Source organism: Apus apus, chromosome 3, assembly GCF_020740795.1.
Source record: "Apus apus isolate bApuApu2 chromosome 3, bApuApu2.pri.cur, whole genome shotgun sequence".
Lineage (NCBI taxonomy): Eukaryota > Metazoa > Chordata > Aves > Apodiformes > Apodidae > Apus > Apus apus.
Window position 1 is genome coordinate 114,880,934 of NC_067284.1, and position 21,651 is coordinate 114,902,584.

General features: G+C 41.8%; 2 protein-coding genes across 8 annotated transcripts in view; one reads left to right on the forward strand and one right to left on the reverse strand.

The window, feature by feature from the left end:
• The window catches only part of SMC6 (structural maintenance of chromosomes 6), a 962,009-nt gene that overhangs the window by 87,225 nt on the left and 853,133 nt on the right, over nt 1-21,651 (forward strand). The gene's annotated exons all lie outside the window — the stretch shown is intronic.
• VSNL1 (visinin like 1) overlaps nt 1-21,651 on the reverse strand; it is an 87,729-nt gene that overhangs the window by 49,255 nt on the left and 16,823 nt on the right. The window lies entirely within an intron of this gene.

Sequence of the window (21,651 nt, forward strand, 5' to 3'; positions counted from 1 at the left end):
TAGTCAAATGCAACCTCACGGATTTGCTAGTGAACAGGAACCTAAGCCTGAATATTAGAGGCTGAAAATGGTGAAAAAGACAACATTCTTCTTTCATTTCAGAGTCTTAAGGCCTGGAGACAGACTGCTTACTTGTCTTCAAACAAGATAATTTCTAGCTTTTCTTTACACTAAGGCTGAAAAAGATGACTTCTCTTATTCTTTGAATTTAACAACATTTTTTCACAGGTTCAGGGATGTCCACAGAATGCCTCTTTATTTCGTCTTCAAAATCTCTTCTTATATGACACCCTTGTCAGCAGCTACTCCTCACAGGTACAAGGCTGTGCACTGACAGGCTTACAATGTACAGCACTAGATGTTCCACTGGGAGGAAGCAATGCAAGAGTCCACACACTTGAACTCAAAAAATGAAGAAACCAAACTGGAAAAATAAATGTAATTCTTACATATATGCACATATATGTGTATAGACACACATATGTAGACATGTATGTATATATTTACTGCACAGTTGATACACAATAGATGGTGTATATTTCATTACTGTTAACTCTGGAGATACCCACTCCATTTGGGATACACATTTTGCACACACACTTATAAATATTAAACAGAAAACATCCAGAAATACAAATATGCATGTGTGGATAACATGCATATAACATGTAATCTGCATGTGTAGATAAACACAGTAATTTCTATATTACTTATGTTGGGCCTCTGGGTATTTCTAGGTCCTTTGATGTTTGACCAAAGATGTCCTTTCAGAGAACCTTTCAGAAATCTTTTTTTTTTTTAAACTTTTCCCATTCCACTACAGTTTGCTTCACGACAGGAGATGTCTTTCAGTTATTTTTCAATCAGAACACACAGCAGTGAACTTGCCCTGTACACAACTGCCAAGTGGTAATTTCTTTCCTGAGTCTAGCTTAGCACTTCCATATTTATCTCCCAGTGTAGCACTTGTCTCTAATGACAGGAACCGTGGGACCCGATGAGAAGCATCCCAGAGTCCTGAGGGAACTGGCCAAGGTAGTTGCCAAGCCACTCTCTATGGTACCAGAAAAGCCATGGCAGACAGGTGAGGTCCCTGGTGACTGGAAGGAAGGAAATTTTACACCCATTTTTAAAAAGGGTAGAAAGGAGGACCCTGGGAACCACCGACCCGTCAGCCTCACCTCTGTGCCTGGGAAAGTCATGGAACAGATCCTCCTAGAAGACATGCTAAGGCACGTGGAGGACAAGGAAGTGATCCAGGAAAGCCAGCACGGCTTTACCAGGGGCAAGTCCTCCCTGACCTTCTACAGTGGAGTGACTGCATCAGTGGACAAGGGAAGACATACTACTGTCATCTATCAGGACTTCTGCAAGGCACAGTCCCCCACAACACTCTTCTCTCTAAGTTGAAGAGATACGGGTTTGATGGCTGGACTGTTCACTGGATAAGAAACTGGCTGGATGGTCACATCCAGAGGGTAGTGATCAATGGCTCAATGTCCAGATGGAAAATGGTGACAAGTGGTGTCCCTCAGGGGTCCATACTGGGACCAGTGCTGTTTACTATGGAGAAGAAGGCCCATGTGAACCTCATGAGGTTCAACAAGGCAAGTGTTGAAAGGTCCTGCACCTGGGCAGGGGCAACCAGAGATATGAATACAGGCTGGGGGAAGACATGCTAGAGAGCAGCCCTGTGGAAAAGGACCTGGGGGTACTAGTGGATCAAAAGCAGGACATGAGCCACCAAGGTGCAATTGCTGAAATGAGCTGTTTTGACTACATGACATGCTTGCAGTTTAGAGTATTTAGAACAATCATCCCAGCCTTAGCTTTGACGTCCCCATCTTCTCATGTACGACACTGACATAATGTAGCACAATCTGAACTAAATCCCATGGAGACTGAAGTATTCTAATCCAGTTATTTCTCTAGCTCCAACTCAAATGGCTTTTAAGTGAAACAAGAGACTCTTTTATTTGCTTTAATCTCTAAGAGGCCTGTTTATTTCCCCCCTTTTCTTCTGTTTCCTTTAAACTGTAACTCTTTGCAGTCATAAGGTGCTTTGCTTAGGACCCAGAGGATCCTTCAAGATTCTCAGCAATTATGGTAACTATCTTATATCCATAAAGCATCTTCTGGCTCTCTTAATTTATCCAAATGTGTTTTTACTTGACTTTTTTCACCTGGATTCTTACCCCCTTTTAATATTTAACTCAATGACACTCACACATGAAAAAAAGCATCTTCAGTGGGAAGAAATCAGGTGGTTTTAACTGACATATTTTCTGTAATAGCAATTTTTCTGTATTTCTCCCATTGGCTTTACAGCCCTTGGACCTGGCAATACACAGAGGTGGAAGGAGACAGAACTGTGACTCTCAGCACCATTTCCAAAATTAGATATGTTGTTTGCAGTAATGTGGATGCAAAACACTATAAAAAATGGAACGGGTCTAAAAGTGTGTAAGAATACATACAGAAAGAGCTGGACCAACATACCCACACATAACCTTTCCTATCACGAGATCTGGAGAAATAAGACACTAGTTTTCTGCTTCTGATACAGGTCCCTAGTTTTGGTCAGCTGTTTGCTCTGCCATAACTTGTCCAATACATTCCAAACACCTTCCAGTCATCCCTGATGTATCCCACCATATAATAAGCTCTAGTAAATGAAAACCACAGCTGACATCCTGATAAACATGTTCAGAAACTATTTTATCCACAGAATCAAAAGAGCACTGGAGGAAGGTATAATTTGGGCCTGCTGGGTTCCGTACTCTCAGTTTTTGCTCAAGCACAGTATGGTGCATAATCTGCCAGGGTCTGCTGGAGATGAGGGGCTGAACAAGCTGGTCACAATGCCTTCCTGTAATTAAAGGCACTCATTATTTCTTCTCGTTTTAAAGTTCTTTTCGATTGGAATTGAATTACAATCTGCAAGAAAGCTCAGGAGTCTAATTATCAAATATAAACTCACATTTCTGGCACTGAAAGATCCACCTTACTTGAGAATAAAAACTCAAATACATAGATTATCTAGTTAGTAATATTCTAACATATTCTAGAATTTCATTGAATCTCTTATTATTATTGGAAAAGTACAATCACCCACTAGCAATGAGAATGTCACTGCCAACGCATTTCATTTTCTAAAATGAAAACTGTTTTTAATTAACTTATAATCATGGTTTCCCAAACATGTTTTTTCCTTGTGAAAATCTATGAATATGCATTAAGAAAAGACAGGATAGAACAGCTGCACAATCACTAAGTTTTCAAGAGGAGGAAAGGTCACTCTGAAAGCATTTCTTTGTTTAGTAAATTTTATTCTTTTAAACTATAAATTTGCTTCCAACTTCCATGCTTCCAGTCATGCACTGTGACAATCCAAGCACTGTCATTCATCCTCTGTTGCATTTTGTGATTGGTGAAAATCATTACATGGAAAAAGCAAAAGAAAAACCCAAACAAAAAAAGGAACATCCCCCATCGTGGGGGAGAGATTGACAATAAACAGGGAACCAGATACAAGGGAGGCACTTAGCATCAGTAAAGGTGTCAACTCTGTTCCCAGTGAGATTTACTCTGGCAGGAGAATGCTTATTAATACTAGCAAGGACAACAGAAAACAAATTAGAGATCAAGGAAAACACAGAAAGTCTATTGTTGTGCCACAAATAGCAACAGTAATTAAGGTTGAGTTTGAAAACACAACCTCTTGCCTGAAAAGCTGAAAAGAGGCATCGGTTACCCAGAGTAACAAGCTTTTCAGAAACGCTTAGTATAGTAGTAAATCAGTACTTCATTAAGTAACACCTTAATTGCTGCTTTTACACGTCCTTAGGAGGGTCAGGTTTAAAAGATGGAATTTCATTAAACAAGCAATCCCCAGTCTGAAGCAGTCTGGGCTGTGCTAGGTGCAGGCAGGGACAATGTGAGGATGCATTTGCTGGCTCTCTGCCCCACTGGACCTCAGGAGGTCCAGGCCAGCCAGCCCAGGAAGCAGGAAAGGGCTGCAGCAGCAGCAGCAGCTGGAAGTTACCCTCAAATGACTCAGCAGCACAGCTTAGCAAACTGATTTTATATGATTTACTGGGGCCTTTGGAGGTAATGGGCATTAAGTCACACCCAGGAAGACAGTTCCTCCACTTTTAAGGCCGTACCTGGTCTAAAACAGTTTTTCCCTGTTTATACCTTTTGTTTGGTATCTTTCCTGCAATGCTATCACGTGCCTCACACATGCCTGTGCTGTTTCAAAAGCTCTCTGCTCTCTACTCAATCATCAACCAAACTTCCTGGCCAATGGCAGGGTTGTTTCCCTGGGATATTTCACATCCAGTCCTGCACTGGTCTATCAGGACAACCTCAGGCTTGGCAGTACTGAACTGCCAGTGTGAGCACAGCCTCACAAACCAACTTTTCACTAAAGCCCTAAGAAGAAAGAAGAAGTTAAAGTTCCATAGCAAAACATGACTTACAGAAGCTCCTTTGCTGTTTAATGGTTTGCAAACCCCCCCCAAAGTGTTGCTAACACAGCTCCATTCCCACCTGCTTCCTCTTTCCCCTCCTCTCATTCACCTTTGGCCTCCTCGGCCAGGGTTCAATGTTCAAAGGGACCAAGTGCAAACAAATACAACTCCGGCCGTTCCTAACAAAGAGTCAAGTGAGCATTGCCAAAGATCTCATATTTGCACTGCAAAAGGACTCAAAATCCTCTGAAAGACAGTACCGAGAATCAAACATGTCCCTGAAAACCCAGTCCTGTGCTTGTTTGCTTGCTTTCTTTAAACCCAGTTATACAGAACCATTTTCTTTTCAGCCTGCATTAGGGAATGTGTTGCCAGCAGGTTGGAGGAGGTGATCCTTCCCCTCTGCTCAGCACCAGTGAGACAGATCTGGGGTCCTGGGTCCAGTGCTGGGCCCCCTGGACCAGACAGACATGGACTTAACTGGAGTGAGCCCAGCAAAGGCCCATGAAGATGCTGAAAAGACTGGAGCATCTGTCATACAAGGGAAAGCTGAGAGAGCTGGGGGTGTTCAGCCTGAAGAAGAGAAGGCTCGGGGGGTCTTATCAATGTGGGTGGGTGGACAAAGACAGCAGAGCCAGACTCCTCTCTCCTTTCTTGAATTTCACGAATTGAATTCAGGAAATTCTGTCTGAATATAAGAAACTGCTTTTTTACTGTGCAGGTGGTGAAACACTGGAACAGGTTACCCGTAACAGCTGTGGAGTCTCCATCCTTGAAGATACTCAAAACCCAACTGGACACAGCTCGGAGCGATCGTCTCTAGCTGACCTATGTGAGCAGGGGCCTGGACTAGAGCATCTCCAGAGGCCCCTCCGACCTCGGCCATTCTGTGAAACACTTAGGGGGAAATAAGGCAGTCGTAGCCCCTAACTTTCACTACCCACAGTAGCTGCCTAGTTTCACTAAACCCCGCCCGTGTGTAGCTGAGAGAAAAAGGGCTGATCCAAAGTCTTGGAGAAGACTTGCTGGTGACTGCAGTCACCTCCCTCCCCTCATTTGACTCCAGGAGTGCAGGAGATTCACCTTATGCTTCTGGGCACAGGCATTTAGCTGAATGAGGCCACCCCAACTTATCTCAGTATATTTTGGCTGCTTTAACATCTGCCCACGTTGATGCCCTTGTTTTCTCAGTCACCCCCCACGAGCTGAAGGGGCCAGTCAGCCAACATCTCTGCAGCCTCAAGAGGTCTGTGCACTAAATGAGTTCCCTTGTACAGTCCTGTCATGTTACAAAAGGGCTACAATAAAGTGGCAGGGTGGTATCTTCCCTGAGATGGATCCCTGATCTTCCCAAGCATCCTTCCCCTCTTGGGCCATTTTTATAGGGTTTTACAGGGGGAGCTCAAGGGACTCTGGTCATACAGACCTTTGTCGTGATTGGTGTGAAATTCTCTCACTTCACTTTGAAAGGTACAGACTAGAGAAAGTTTAGGACACATGCTTACTGGAGGGGGTCGTCCCCTGGGAGTTGGGTATCTTATGGGATGGAGATGTGTTACAGTATTAAAAAGATTAAAATGAGAAAAGTTCTCTAAATGACAGTTATTTGACAAAAAGCAACGGATTTTTGGCCAAGGGTATCAAGTAGGTGACTTGTCAGTTCTAGGAAACCTTCAAATCCCTGTGTTATTATTAAGTCCAGCCATGATGTCTCCAAATGTGCAGCTTATCAGCTCCATAGTGCCTTTGGGTCCCCATAATTATCACAGAGCCTGGTCCGGTGTCTCCACTCCACCCTCCATGCTGGTTTCCTTAAGAGTCAGGACACCAAGCTCCCCTGATGTTGCTAACGACCAGGGTGGCCTGGGGAATTACCAGGAACAGACTATTTGCACATTACCTGCATTCCACTCCAAAGGTTCTGCCAATTTTGTACCTTTCCTGAAAAGGTGAGTAGAGATTTGACTTCTAAATCACTTTGTCATGGGTTAATGCTGGGTCAGCAACTAAACGAACAGCATAAGATGTTTTCTCAGATCCAAGCAGCAGCCTTGGTTCTGCACACCAATCTCTAGCTATAACTAAAACATGAGGTATTGTCAGTCCTAGAAGCAGTCAAGAGATTGAAAATATGCTGTTAAGCTACTTAGAAGAAATTTAACTGAAAGTGAAATTACTAGAAAGAAAATTGGTTCTACCCTGGCTCAGACCAAGACACACTTTCACCAATCATCCCACGGGTGCATGTTTTTCTTGCTCTTGCCTGGCTCTGGGAAATGGGAATGAGTTGTGTGGACTATGCCAGGAGCAAATGACAACACTCGCTCTGCCAGCTCAGCTGTGCTGGCAGGCACTCCTTAGGTTGAAAGGAAAGCTGTGCTTCATCCCCACCCCTCTGCCCACTCCCAGCTTACAAGCTCCCACAGGAACATGCTGACTCCTGGGGACTTCATGTGAAATCCAGGCATAGAGCAGGGGAGTGTGATGGGTGCAACCTTGGACACAATACAAACCTATGAAGGGTTCATTATACACCTTGTAGATTCCAACACACACACATACAGAGGGGTAACAAAACACAAAATAAATGCTGGGGAAAGCAGAGAACTCTGTCTATAATCTACAAGAACAGAATAATTTTCATGTTATTTTTGAGCAGGTTGCTTATCAATTTTCCAGCTGTGTGCTGAAAATACTTGTAACTCCTGATGATCCCCAGGGTTGTTCCTTTCTCCTCAGGCCAATTCTGACACTGCCTTTTCTCTACTAATGTCAGCATGACAGACAGACAGAAGCAGGGTATCAAGACACACAGATGCTTCATTCCTTCAAATACACTTATGTACAAATATACTGTACATCACGATGGACACTGCATCCTGTTGTGGCATCTGTGGATCTCCAGAATCTTGCGGGTCAAAGACTCCCTCACTTGGCTCAGTCCCATCCTCCACCTCCTCTCTCAAAACCTATGGATCCAAACACACAGTAGCTCAATGCCTGCCCTTTGCCTGCAAGCAAGAAGGGCTCCAAGAGCCTGTAGTGGAAGATGAAAGCAATTCACCTCCAGGTGTCTATTACCAGGGCAGAAAAGCCAGGCAAGGAACACCACCCAGACACTGGCAGAGGCACCAAGGCAGAGAGTACCAGACATGGTGAAAGCCAAAGGGGGCCAGGCAATAGCAAGCACCACGGACCTGCTCTATCTGACCCTGCTCTGAGCAGGGCCTTGCACTACAGAGTCCATGCCAACCTCCATGCTTCTATGACTCAAGAATTGCAGACACTCTTGCAGTAGAAGTTTTGGGAGAAATTGCAGTATACTTTCATGGTATTGGTATATTGACCATCAGTGACATCAGGACCATGTTGTTCTCCCTACTCAGAAGCAAAACTCACCCTAAACTACTACTTTTCTCCTTCACATGACACATAGGGGTCTATTCTAAAATGTTAACCAAACTCATGCTTCCCATCCCAAAATGATTGGAAGTCCATTGGTGAAAAGTAAGAATTTTGGTGTTTGTGTAACACTATACTGAAATTAGAAGCAGTCATAATTTACTGCTGATAACATAAATCTCAAAGTAAGAGTGAAACAAACAGGCTGACTTCTGATTTATTGTACACTACAGCAAAAACTGGAATAAATCCAGTTACTTCAGATTATTTTACTGGCTTTACCAAAGATCAGATTCAGGCCTGTAATCTCTCCATGTAAAAGAAATGGAGAAAAACAGAGAGTAATGACATTAAGGAATGCAATTATCCAACTGAATGGAATAGTAAATGGAGAAAGGAGGTTACAGCAAAAGAAGAGAGATATATTTTTTAATTTTATTTGAAATGAGATGGATATTCAATTAGATTCAAGAAACAAAAAAAAACATTTGAAAGGGTAGAAGCTGTGCAGGAAGATGCTCTAACATAAATGGTATGTATGACCACATTTACATATAAGCACTGATTTTATTTTTTTGCTTGTTTTTAAAGAAATACTTTTATCGTGTTGTAATTGCCCAGGAAAAAAGTAATACCTGCTTTCTCTCCACTTGTACTACAGCAGGTCATCTTATTTGCTATCAGTTTGCTTTATTGTTAGTTTGCAATGGCACTGCACCCTGATGTTCGTCTGTAGAAGGCCAAATGCTCTGAACTGGTGTGCTTGCTCACCAAGAGGTACTTCCACTGCTTACCTTCCAACCTCATTTTAATTTGGGTTTGGATCCTTTTTCAGACAGCATCTCTGGCTCATAAGTCATTCAGCTCTACTTAATGGTTCAAGCTTCACTCTTCATTTCTATCCATACTCTTTATCCCAGCTCTTAAAGAACACTGCCCTACTTTTCTGCCAAGGTGGACTAATGTCATTGAATGTTAGCTGTTTAAAAATTCAGTTGTCTCTGGTCCCTCTACAGCCAACAGAGATGGCCAGAAATTTCAGAGTGATTCACCCCATGCAGAGAGAGATGTCCAAAAGAAGCAGGAAGACAGGATGAATAATCTTCTACAAGCGTCTCTTCCTCTCTGGTGATTGTAGAGGCAGCCTTGTAAACTTCCTTAGATTCAAAACTGGATTTCTAAGTGCTTAAAGTGAAGCAAGAAAAATTCTACCTGGCTCATCAACAGTGGACAACCTAGAATCAAAACGCTGTTCCTGATCTCCCTAGGAACTACACACATTCGCCAAGGTGGATTGTTAATCCTATGTATGACAACCTTCATTCACATGTGATTAATGCCACTACAAGTACAACATGCTAGTGCACCAAATGCAGGCCATCTTTCCTGAACTGCTACTTACTTTGATTGCAAAGCAGTGGAAAAATGAAGTCTTTTGCCACGCTTTTCCCATCACCCCAAAATCCAAATAGTTTTAAGTAGCTGAACTGCAGAGATCAGGCTACTCAAAATTGTTTCATTATGCCCTTCACATTCCCTGCTTTTTCCTCAATACAGCTCTCAGCCAAACAAGGTCCTGGCCTCAAAGAGTAAAAAGAGTATTTTTTTTTATTATTATTATTAAATCAGTATCTAAAGGGGGCCTATAGGAAAGCTGGGGAGGGGCTTTTTACCAGGCTGTGTAGTGACGGGACAAGAGGTATTCGTTTTAAACTGGAAGACAGAAGGTTTAGATTAGATGTTAGGAAAATGTTAGGGTGGTGAGACCCTGGAACAGGTTGCCCAGGGAAGCTGTGGCTGCCCCATCCCTGGCAGTGTTGAAGGGCAGGTTGGATGAGGCTTGGAGCAACTTGGTCTGGTGGGAGGTGTCCCTGCCCATGCAGGGGGGTTGGATCTAGATGAGCTTTAAGGTCCCTTCCAACCCAAACCATTCTATGATTCTAAATGCATTATTCTTTTATAAATTTCACCCTGACCAGCTAAATGCCATATTAAAGTTTGGTCTTCTGCAACCCGTCTCTAATATCCAGCTCTCTTTATCCATCAAAGCCTCTCTAGCAGCCACATCCAGCAGTGCAAGACAGACCCAATGCTCTGGATTCACAGGGAGAAGCAGATATGGTGTTCCTAACTCACAAAGCAGTGATAAGGCCTCTTTTTCATCTTGTTCATGTCCTGTGTCCTGTGATGAACACTATGACAAAAGATGGAATAAAACTCTGAGAAGGGATATTAGCATATAGTCAATGAATAGTGTTGTGACAACCAATATAAATACAAGCTAGCATATACAGAAATGTTTTATATCTTTTGCTTCTATTCAATTTCTGCATGAAAAAGGAGCACTGAGGACTCTGGAGTCAGCTTGCTTTGCACATGCATCTATGACGACTGTGAATAAGCTGATTTCAACTGATGATTTTGACCTATGTGCTGAGCAAGTACATTACTAAAACCACATGACTATATTATGACATATTAACAGAAGTGGTTAGCAATAAAGCAGATTACAGCTTTTTATTTTACTAAAAACCTTTCAAAGTCAAAACAAAGGGTTTGCATCATTGTGGCTAGTGATCCGTCGGGGCAAGGCTTGCCCCAAATTCATTACAAACTAATAGTCAGAACTATCCCCTGTGACTGCTTCAGATGGAGCACCATTAAATGCAGAGAAAATACATTACTGAGAAGATGAATCATAATTCTGCAGAATGAAATCAATGGCTTTACACTTTCGAGCTGGACATTGAGGGGCGGTCAAAAATGTTACTCACAGAGACAAGCGATCAAATTCATCACATAAACACCTTGAACAGGAAAAACATTCTTAAAATGTGACCAGCAATGACACTGACTATCAAAGAAACACAAAAGAAAATGTGAAAATGCTTTCCTAAGGTAGAATTTTCAAATAAAAATTCCTTCATCATGCTACTATGAAATGCAAAGGTCTTCCATCACTCTTGATTTCTATGGTTTGGAATAAATGTAATAATTTCACTTAAGAGTGGTTTGATGGCTCACTTGAAATAGTGTTTTAGTTCCTTCAACTCAGTTCTAAGGAGGCAGGTTGGTAACCAGCTCGCAGCTATGAGAGGATGAGACCCCTGAGTGAGTATCCATCGGTGAAACTTCACCCACTAAGGTCAACTCAGCTGCCAAGACACGGAGTGTCCTGCCTGGCTGGTCCCTGTCTTGGTGTCTGCCAGCTCCATGTGGTGCCCTCACACACCTTAGGGCCTTTCTGATCACAGAATCACAGAATCTCTTTGGTTGGAAGAGACCTCCCAGATCATCCAGTCCAGCCTTAGACGTAAGAGCACAAGCTCACTGCTAAACCATGTCCCTAAGCACCAGCTCCACATCCTGTTTAAATGCCTCCAGAGATGGTGACTCTGGGCACTAGACACCTCTGCTTAAGCAGCTGAATCAGCTGAATGAGATCTTGCCCACCTAATCCCCAACAGCTAACTTGAGCCTGACAAACCAGCACGGTGCCAAAGCACCCAGCCTTGGCAACAGAGAAAAACCATCACAGACAAACGCTGCTCACCTAAATTAATTCATCAAGCTTGTATCTATAGGTTCTCCCTCTAGAGTGCATGAAAAATGCCTTCCCTTGCTCCCCACCCGTGCTAGAAGGATGGCTTCATTCTGCCTGTGAAGGTGAAGTGAGAAATAAGGTGTTTCTGATCTGGCCTAACATGCTGCTGGTGGTGTTACATGCTGGGCTACCCATCTGGTGCCCACACATGTGCAACCAGCAAAGAGCACCCATGGCCAGCTGTCATGTCAGCAGTGCCACAAGCAGAGCGGCTGAGCTCATCTCTTGCTTGTGTCTGTCCATACAGAACTGTCCTCCTTGCTGTATCACAGAATAAAGCACAGGAGGTCCCATTTGCAGCTGATCTCCAAGTCATTTTTCAGCCTTCACTAGTATCCTTGAAGGACACTGAAGCAAAAAGGTCGGGGATGGAAAAGTGTTAGACTGAACTAGTCCCACCAGGACTGAATTTAGTAGCACTCTTTGTGCTTCCTCCTTTAGGAAGGAGCTGCCAATCCGATTTCTGTCATAAAGCACCCAATTATTTAAAAACATAAAAGTGGCAGTAATGCAGACTGAGAACAAGGGCTCTTCAGTACAGAGCATCTCTGGTACTCAAGCAAACCCAGCATCAAAAAGCAATAGTGCACATAGAGCCATTTTGGCTGGAAAAGACCTTTAAAGTCATCAAGTCCAACTGTTCCCCTAGCACTGCCAAGTCCAATAACCATTACCTAGTATCTCCTCATTAATTAGCACACACTATTTGAAATCAGACTGACAGATAATATAGATGAGTCTCACAGATGCTTCTCCCTGGAAAAATGGAAGTAGTTTTACAGATGACAGAGCTTCTAGAAAGGTTATATATTGAGGGGGGAAAAAAAAAAAAAAGAATGCATTGACATTAATATTGATAGAAACTGCAAAATGAGCAAAAAGGACAAAGCAAAAGGAAAGTTGGCTGTCTCTGAGGAGACTCTATGTCCCCAGTACAGGAACCTCATTATTATTTCATGACCTTAATGGCAAGCCTCTAAGCCTTGTGTATGTCCTGCATAACCAAAAAAAAATGTATTACAAACACAAGCCAGAAAATCTTGGACATGTAGAAACTGAAAACTGTTAGCTATTCCTTCTCAGTTTGATTTCTTTTATACAATACAACAGTTCTGAGAGGCAGCAAGGTAAAACATACAACTTTTCATAAGTCCCACATATGAATCACAGCACACAGTCTTTCTGTCAAAAAATAATCTAGAGGGGGGCAGAGAGAGAGAAAAAGCCTCTTGTGCTAAAGCACTGCATAATTTTATCATTTCATACATGAAAATACTTGGAAAAAATTATTCCAGCTGTTTTTCAATGAGAGCTCTACTGGAATAAATTTTTACAATAACTGGTTAGTGTGGCTGTGCTAATAAAGTTGATGTACTTGTTCACATCTGGGGTTATTTTGTGAAATAACAAAAGACAGACAAAAAATGAGAGACAGACAGAGTCTAAATTTCAGTAGTATTTTCCATAGCCAAGAATAAGGAAATCTATACTGAGGAAAGAGGAGGAAACAGAGGAGACCTAAACAATCTGTAGTACCACACCATTCTTGGGAACTTCAGTGCCTCAACCTGTGAAGGACAACAGGCCAGGTACAGTCCATCAGCTACTGGGGTTTTTTTCCTACTTTAAGGAGATGCCAGCTTTTCAGACAGCTTTCTAAAATGCTGCTCTTCTAGGACACACAGTTCAGGAGTTACCTTTTTGGCTATGACAAGAACAAAAACGTTAGTAACATCTTCAGTTTGGAGGTCAGAGCATGTTGGATTCCTTCAGCAAAGGGAAGCTGTGACAAAGGGGCAGCTCTGCCACAGGCTGCAGGAATACAGCCAACCAACCAGACAAAACCAATGGTGATGCAGGTAAAAATAGGACAGAAAACAAATGAAAGCTATATAAACATTTAAATTACAATTACTATTAAATTCACTTAAAATGCTGTCCGAGTTCCTTGAGCTCTTCATCCACCAGGATAAAGCTCTTGACAGAGGTTGCCAAGCACAGGCAAGCTGACTCAGAATTATTTTCAAAGGTCTCAACATTTCAAATCTAAAATATCAGCCTGCAGTTCCATTAAATCATCTAGGAAAGTAAAACCCTGTTTTGATTCACTGTCCACCTCGGTAGAAAAGGACCCCCTGGGAAAACTGTTAGAAAATCTAGAAGAAAAGAGACACTGTTACAGGCTATGAATCATGGAAAGCATGGCATCTCACTCTTAACTCTCGAGGGGCAGGATGTTCTTCCCTAACTTCAGGCTGTCTGTCACTGAATCATCCATGGGAATAGCTGAGGCACACAAAACTGGACTACAAAGGTGCTGGGCAGAAAAGGAAAAATAACCATCAAAAGACAGTTCAAACAGGCAAGGACAAACAGGCTGGACAGCACTCTAACAGTAACTGCTGCTCCCAGGTGACAGGAGAGAGCAGTGGGTGAAATATTTTTATTCCCAACCATGATACTAAGCAGCTGCAACTGCATTGACAGCTACTCTGAGCTACTTAAGTCTGGAGAAACTACAAAGCTAGAAATAATCAAACACTGCCTTCCTTGGCATTACCTCAGGATTACTTCACTCATCACTGGAGAACGTGGACGTGAAAGGTTTATTATTTAAAAAAAGAAAAAAAGGTTGCTGCTCTCTCTAATGATTCCAGAGGCTGGAAGTGACTTTAAGGATGATATAATCTCTTTTTATGGTTCCAACAGTTCTGCAATAAGGTACACAAATTAAGCTAAGAAAGAACAAAAATATCTTGGATGACAAACAGGAAAATACCCTTTCTTTATAGTCAAGGCTATCTTCACCATTCAGCTGCATCCACAGCTTAATTGCAAAAATACCCACAAGTTTAGAATATGAATGTCACATCTACAATGGGATTGAAATGCCCTGGCTTTAATGCTCTCCTCCAAGTTTGGTGTCTATACTAAGACAGTCATTTATGTCACCTGAGACACACTCATCTCCAGAGAGCAACTCAGCATGTTGATCTAAGACATTTCTCCTAGGATGGGATGAGTCATACTTTGGAGGTGTTGTTCTCTCTCCATTGACTCTCCAGACTATCATGTCTAATAATCACTAATTGAATTACCTCTCCTGAATTTGTCTGATCCCTTTTTGACCACATTCATATCTCAGTCTCCACAACATCCTGTGGAAATCAGTTTCACAATTTAATTAAACGTTATACAATAATTTCATTGGTGACCCTATTTCTTGTACTGTGAGAACCAGTGACTACTTCTTAATCACCTGATCCTTATCAGTTATGAAACAGTCAGACTCTGCCTGCCCTATGCTCTGTGTTCCTACCCAACTTTACTTCCTTTCTCTAGATTTTTTACTAACTCTTTATTACACAAGTGACTACAATTACAGATAGGATGCTCCACATGCTTATACAGGAATATATTTTTCTACTTCTGTCCTAGTATTTCCTAGCCATTTTCACTGTCATTTGCCATGAACTGGTAATTTCAGAGATCTGTCCTCAGTAATACCCAGTTCCTCTTCTGATTTCTACTACTTTTCAGCCTGGAGAAGAGAAGGTTGAGGAAAGACCTCATTGCTCTCTACAAGTACCTGAAAGGAGGTTGTAGTGAGGGTCATCTTGGGCTCTTCTCCCCAGTGACCAGCAATAGGACAAGAGGTCCCATCAGATCTTATTTAACTTAAGCAGGATAGCTGTTATCTCTCTGGTGTGACAATCCAGGGGAAAAATTATAGGAAATTAAGGCTACAACTTAGGAATAAGGTGAATAAAATAAAATAATAACAAAAAATCTCCAAATCCCCAAAACCCAGCAGCAAGAAACTGAGTGACCTTAAAAGCTATTGTGGCACTTGCCAGGAGCTTTGAGCAGCCAGTAAATCAAATCAGAGGATGCAATATAAAAACTGTTGGCTGCCAGAAGGCAAAGAATTGTTGGAGCTGGTTACAGTTGTAGCACTTTTTTTTTTTTACTTTTTTTTTTTTTTCTTCTCCTAAATTACTTCAGAAAGACTCAGTACAAAAAGAAACTATTACAGATTTCCCTCTGGAACTGAACAAGACTTCAAATGATGGACTTCTAGTAGCGATATTTTTCAGTCTTCAAGACAAAAGGGAATACAGAATAAATGATATTCAGGAAATCTGCCTGCTTTTTCAGGGTGGAAAAAATCCCTTCATCTTTCCTCATCAGAGCAGCCCTGCTGCTAAAGCCAAGCAAAAAGGGAGGGGAAAGAGCTTATGGCAAGAAACAGATTCAGGGAAAAGGATCAAAAAATCTCTTTCCTCCCTTATAAAAAAACATATTATGTTCTGTGGGAAAATGTGGGTATCTTGGAATGGAAAAAAAATGCAGACTTCAAGGCAAGTGGTGTAAGGAGCCAGATTCACAAAGACATGTAAGCACTTTGATTGGTCTGGACTACTGGGTGAGGCAGATGTTGGGTCACTTCTATTCCAGTAAATCAAGGTGACGTTCAGTATAAACCTATCAAACATCCCTCTGGCAGCTTGAGTGCTCTTCTGAAATCTCCCCAAGTACCTAAATAGCTGTGCAAATCTGATCTGCAGTGTTTAGTTGCTGCATTGCTCACTCAAAATGCAACCTAGGCTTTGTCACCTCTACTTTCTAAGACCATGACACCAGCATAAAAAGCAGGCCAGGCACTGAACTTCATCATTCCACCCAGTGCATCAAAGCCTTCTTTTACATGGTATTTTGAAGGTCCCAATTTCTCACATGGCCATCGTGAAACATTCAGGTTGGCATTTGATTCTTCATAAAAATAGCCAGGCACACGAATAATCATTCGTCATATTAACATTAGTCCTGGGGAGCTGTGAATGTCAAGCTGTGAGCACACATCACAGTGGGGTAAGGAACGTGCCTGAGCAGCCCAGTGAAATCACTGGCTGTCATGTTGCTGAGAAACACCAACACGTATAGAGATGTACAGATGCTATAAATATAGGCTAAGCGGGTTTTATTATGCAGACGTGCTTAGCATTAAGTGTGTACACAGCATTACTCTAGCTCTGCTGTCAGCCAGACAGTTAGGTAACAGTGAATTGATTGGGAATCTCAACCCTAAGTTGTTCCTGTTCTTCTTCCTCATCCAACTTTTTCACTCTACTTCCAGCTTCCTGGCAGCACGCTTGCCAAGCCAGTCCCAGTAAATCTGTACTAGCTCATCCTAACTCTTTCTCTTACTTTGTTTCCCCCCTTCCTTCCTACCTGGCTCTTATTCCCCACCCTATACCAATTTTCACCACCCCTTGTGTTTTATCTGCACTTTCCCTTTTTTGCCTCTTCATTAGCAAAAGCAGCAAGAGCAGCTTTGTTCACAGCATGCAAGTGTATGCATCAGAAAAAAGAAGAGGTAGGTTTGCTTGAGCTGCAGAGGGATTCATCTGGGCAATACCTTATCGATATTTATACAATCTTGGCATCTTCAAGCACAAAGATAACACAACCCCTCCCAAAGAGCAGAGAGGGATGGGTGCCAGGGCTGCCAGCAGGGCTGCCAGCATCTCCCAGAGAGGCAGTCACTGAGCAGAAGAGACTGGGGGCAGGCCTCAGCACGCTGAAATGATGCTGCACACCGTATCGTATTTGAGAGCATTTTATGTTAAAAAAACAGGTTGTAAAGCTAAGTGAATTATGCAGCTTATAATTATGTTGTGTAAAGCTTAAACAACCCAAGGCAGCGATCTGAGGAACACCGGGGTTTACAGGGAGGAGATGCAGGTGCAGGGAGGAAAGCAAAACTGATACCAGTGTCACCTACACGTGAGCAAACGCCCAGGGTTTGTATGTGCATGTGAACTTCTCTGAACACCCAAAATGCCCACAGACTGCTCAGAGAAGAAAATGCTCACGGAGAGGAGCTATCGTGGGCAAGAAGAGCAGGAGAACCAGCTATGATCATTAGCAGTAACAGCAAATGAGATATTTGCAGCACAAAGGGGTCTTAGTGAATCTCATCACCTAAAATTGGTATAGGAGGAGGAAGTGTGGAAGGAACTGATATCTTTACAACTAAAAATTAATTTTGATATCCTCATGTAGTAAAAGAGAATTCAAACTACCAGGGAAAGATGTTGTTACTTATCTTCCCCACATGTTATTCTATATCCCTTCTTCTCTTTTCATCTCTAAGAAAGCAGTGTTGAAGAACCCTGTTTGTTGGACACCTATAAGCAGGGAAGCAGAGATCACTGTTCACTCATCACCTAGGTTTCTAGGTGGAGAACTGAACTTTTTTTGTTTGTTTTTGCCAGAACAAATACAGAAATGAACCTGACTGCTGCCAGTCTGCCCCTGATAAAAGGATACAATGGAAAAACAAAATGCAGTGGGGTCAGACATGTCACTTGGATATGTACCTTCTCATTTAAAAACAAGCTATACTTCTCAAAAAACTTTTCAGAACATCAAGGAAAAACATTTTATAAGATGTAAGAGGAACATTCAATTTGTTCCTCTGCTCTGCCTGCCATACAGATCTCTTGCAATAAAATATAGTCAAAAAACCAAACAAACAGGGAAAAAAAATCTTCAACCTGAAGGACACAGGCAAGACCTGACGAGTTGCAATCCCCCAACCAACCAATTAATTACTGTCTTGAAGTTTCCATCCAATTAGTGCCTGCCACCAAATAAAGCCACTTGACAGTCTGCTCATTCCTCACTGATGTCACACTTCCATCCTATTCCAGTATTAGTGCTCCAAATTTTTTTAGAAATGTTTTTCTCTAACTTCAAAGGAACCAGGTTGATTTACGATTCCGAGAACCTGACCAGAATCCAGAAGGACATCAAACTGCCAGTCTGTAACTTAATCTTTTCCCTCAAGAAACTGAATTATTATTAGTAGTAGTAGTAGTATTAGTATTATTGTTGTTATTATTATTAATTATGACAGTAAATAACAAAAATTAGTCACAATTTTAAAAACTTTTATATCATCAAGGACAACAGAAAACTCAGCAATTACACTATTAATGCCAAGCTATTTGAAATGACTGCAAAGAAAACCAAGACAAGACTTCTTCTCCAACACAGCATCTGCAAACCACGCACAGAATAATAACAGGGAAGTTATATAGTCAGCAGCAGGCAACTTGATTAATTCAGGTTATTTCTACCTGGGTGGTAGCCATTAGAAGTTGGATATCTAATCTAAACTAGTCATCAAGGCTCCAATGTGTAATGGAGAGAACCAAGCACCCAGTTCACTGAGAGACAATTCATCCCATGCTAAAAGTATATATACAAGATAAGTGTGATTAATTGCTCTCTGGAAATGCCTGCTCTGTTTGACTAGAAGAAAGCCTGTACAATTGGTTTAGGCTAAACATCTGACTTCTAGAGTGGGACTAAAGAGAATTCCACTTCTTGAGCTCAGACTGAGCTGACTCTCCCAGGTCAGGGACAAGGTCAGAGCCTGCAAACTGCACTGCAGCCCTCCTGCCCCAAGCCTGGTACCGCTGGGCTGGGAAGGTCCCATCAGGAGGCACTGGATCTTGGCTGACCTTGTGGGACTAAATACCAGCTTCACTTTACAGCAGCCCCTCCACACTCTTCCAAAAAATTGTCTTTCTGCCAAAACATCCTTGTACAACAGGTTACCAACCTGTTTCAAACAGCTCGTTTTTAGGGTCCAGATTTGCCAACATAAACATCACAGCCTTATGTTCACCAATTTCTCTGGGCCTTGTATGGCCAGCGTCACATGTTCATTAAGTTAATAAGCTTCTCTTGGATGAGAAATGGAGACTATGTTAACTTATTATTTTTAAAGGTATTTTAGTAGTTTTGACAGGTTAGTACCATTGACTTGCTTACACTTCCATGGGAAATGGCTCAGTACCAACTCATTCCAGTGTTTGGCAGTTCTTCTATAGCAGAGAGGACATGCATTTCTACAGCATTATATTTAATTTTGTATATTAATGTACCAGTAAAAGGTAACTTTAGAAAATAACACCTATCTGGTGTTGCATAAAGAATTAGTTGTAACACCCTCACTGGTTCTACAATGCCTAGATTCAAGCACCCAGAGATAGGTAGATATCCTGTAAGTTCCACTTCTCCAAACAGCACAGGTCGTCTTGACGTTTTAAGAGGACTAAGTTACTAGGCATCTAAGCACAGTGTAAATTAATTAAACAGACTGAGGCAAAACCAGTCCCACCCAGGGTTCTCAGTTCAGACACTACATAACTCTCTTTACTTCCAGGTCTCTTAGCATATTTCTCTAGATTCTTGCTTTTCTTGAAGAACTGTCCTCTGAATAAAATGACATGCAACGGTCAGTAACCTCAGCTTTAGTTAAAGCTTCTTTGATTTGCTTTCTACCATGACATATACTCACTTTGTCCTTGCTTTTGCTCTCTGAAGCAGTTTATAAAACTTGAAAGAAGGACTGCTTTGTATCACATGGAAAATAACTGTGTGGCAAGGAACAATATCAAGGCTGAAAAGCCTAAAATTAGACCTGCAAGCTTTGCTTTCATTGGCAGCCGTGTGTGTGCATTCGTATTGTCCCAGTCCTACATTCTACCTCTTCTGTTCTTGCAAAACACACTACTTTCTGAAAAACACGTTTAAAATTAGCAAACCTCTCAGATTCAAGGGTATAGTGACCTTGGTGATCGGTTAATTTGATCACATTCATTTTTAGGGTTGAATAGTGATTTATAAGACCAGCTTATTTTCAAAAGCAGTAGCAAGGAAAAAGCATTTGCAGAACAAAAAGCTGAACATCTTTGAAATGGTGCCTGGAATGATCCTGTGATTTCCAGGTTGCTTTTTTTTTTTTCCTTCTCCTAAGAAAACTCATACACAAACCTAATAGCTGTGTTTTTCTACCCTGAAAGCAAGCTAGTGAGGAGATATGTACTATATAAAGTGGCTGGTGCTGGACAACATGGGACTAACAGGGATAATTCAGCCATAACAAGTTGGCATCTCTGATACATCCATTCTCTTCTCAGCTACATCCATTCAATTCCCTCTGTAGTCAACATGGGGGAATAAATAAGAGCAAAATGTATCCAGAAGGTCAAACTTCAGGGATTTTCAAATGAAAAAAGCCACAGAGAGGCTGGAGTGAAACCAATGCTAGTTACTGCCTTAAAGATAATGCAAGCTGTTGTTAGTGTAGTGTTTGAGTGTCTCCTCATGGAATTTCAGGTTAAAATATGAGGTAGGCAGTCAGCCTGAAGGAGGTAAAGTCAGAGCAGCCCAATTTCTAGACAATCAAGATGAACTGCTGGGAGTTATTTTACAGGTTCATGGCTATAGCTCATTCTGAAGCACAGTGTTATTAATATTTATAGAAAATTATTATATAAATAGCAAAACTACATCTACCACTTAGATATCTACAGTATGCTCTGACAGAGCACTTCTTAGAGAACTACATTCCATTAAATGAGCCACAAATGCTACACCTGCTATGATATTTGATACAGATGTAAATAATACAACAGTTCTTTATCCATCAAAAAATGCTGATGTGGATCTCCAGTGCAGAACTAGCATCAACAAGTTCAGGCACAAAATCAGAGGGTGTTTTTCTGTCAGAAAACAGAATTCTAGCACTGTTAGAGTCAACAAGGAGCCAAGTAGTTTCTTGGAGTCAGGACCAGGGGAAGTCTAGACAAAGCTGGTCCTGAACTGCACTCAGTGTTTCCCACTGGAAAATCTGTGGCCATAAAAATAAATGTTTTCGAAGTAAGACAAAGAGCAGCAGGAGAATACTACTTATTTCATCACACTGATTTTGTCAGTATTTCCTAATGATGCCTATACCCTGGAAACTGCGTAGGCTGTCCTTCAAGCTTCACTTCGTCCAAGAAGCAAGCTCCACGGGTCCCATGGTGGCATTTCAGACAACGTTGAGCTTCTGGAAAAAGAACTGAGGCTGGTTGCGTCACCAAGACAAAACGGACACATTAACCACCAAGTGCCTCGTGAGCAGCTGTCACAGCATGGAAACCATGAGAAAGGTAAACACACCTTCCTCAGGGCCAAGAAGTTTTGTCCTATTTCCAGTCTCAGGATGAGGTAATTTCTTCCTGGGACAGCCCTTCTTTTATGTCTGATTAAGCCAGGTAATTACCTCCTGGATTTTGTGGGCAGGAATACGATGTGCAGTAAGTCCATTTA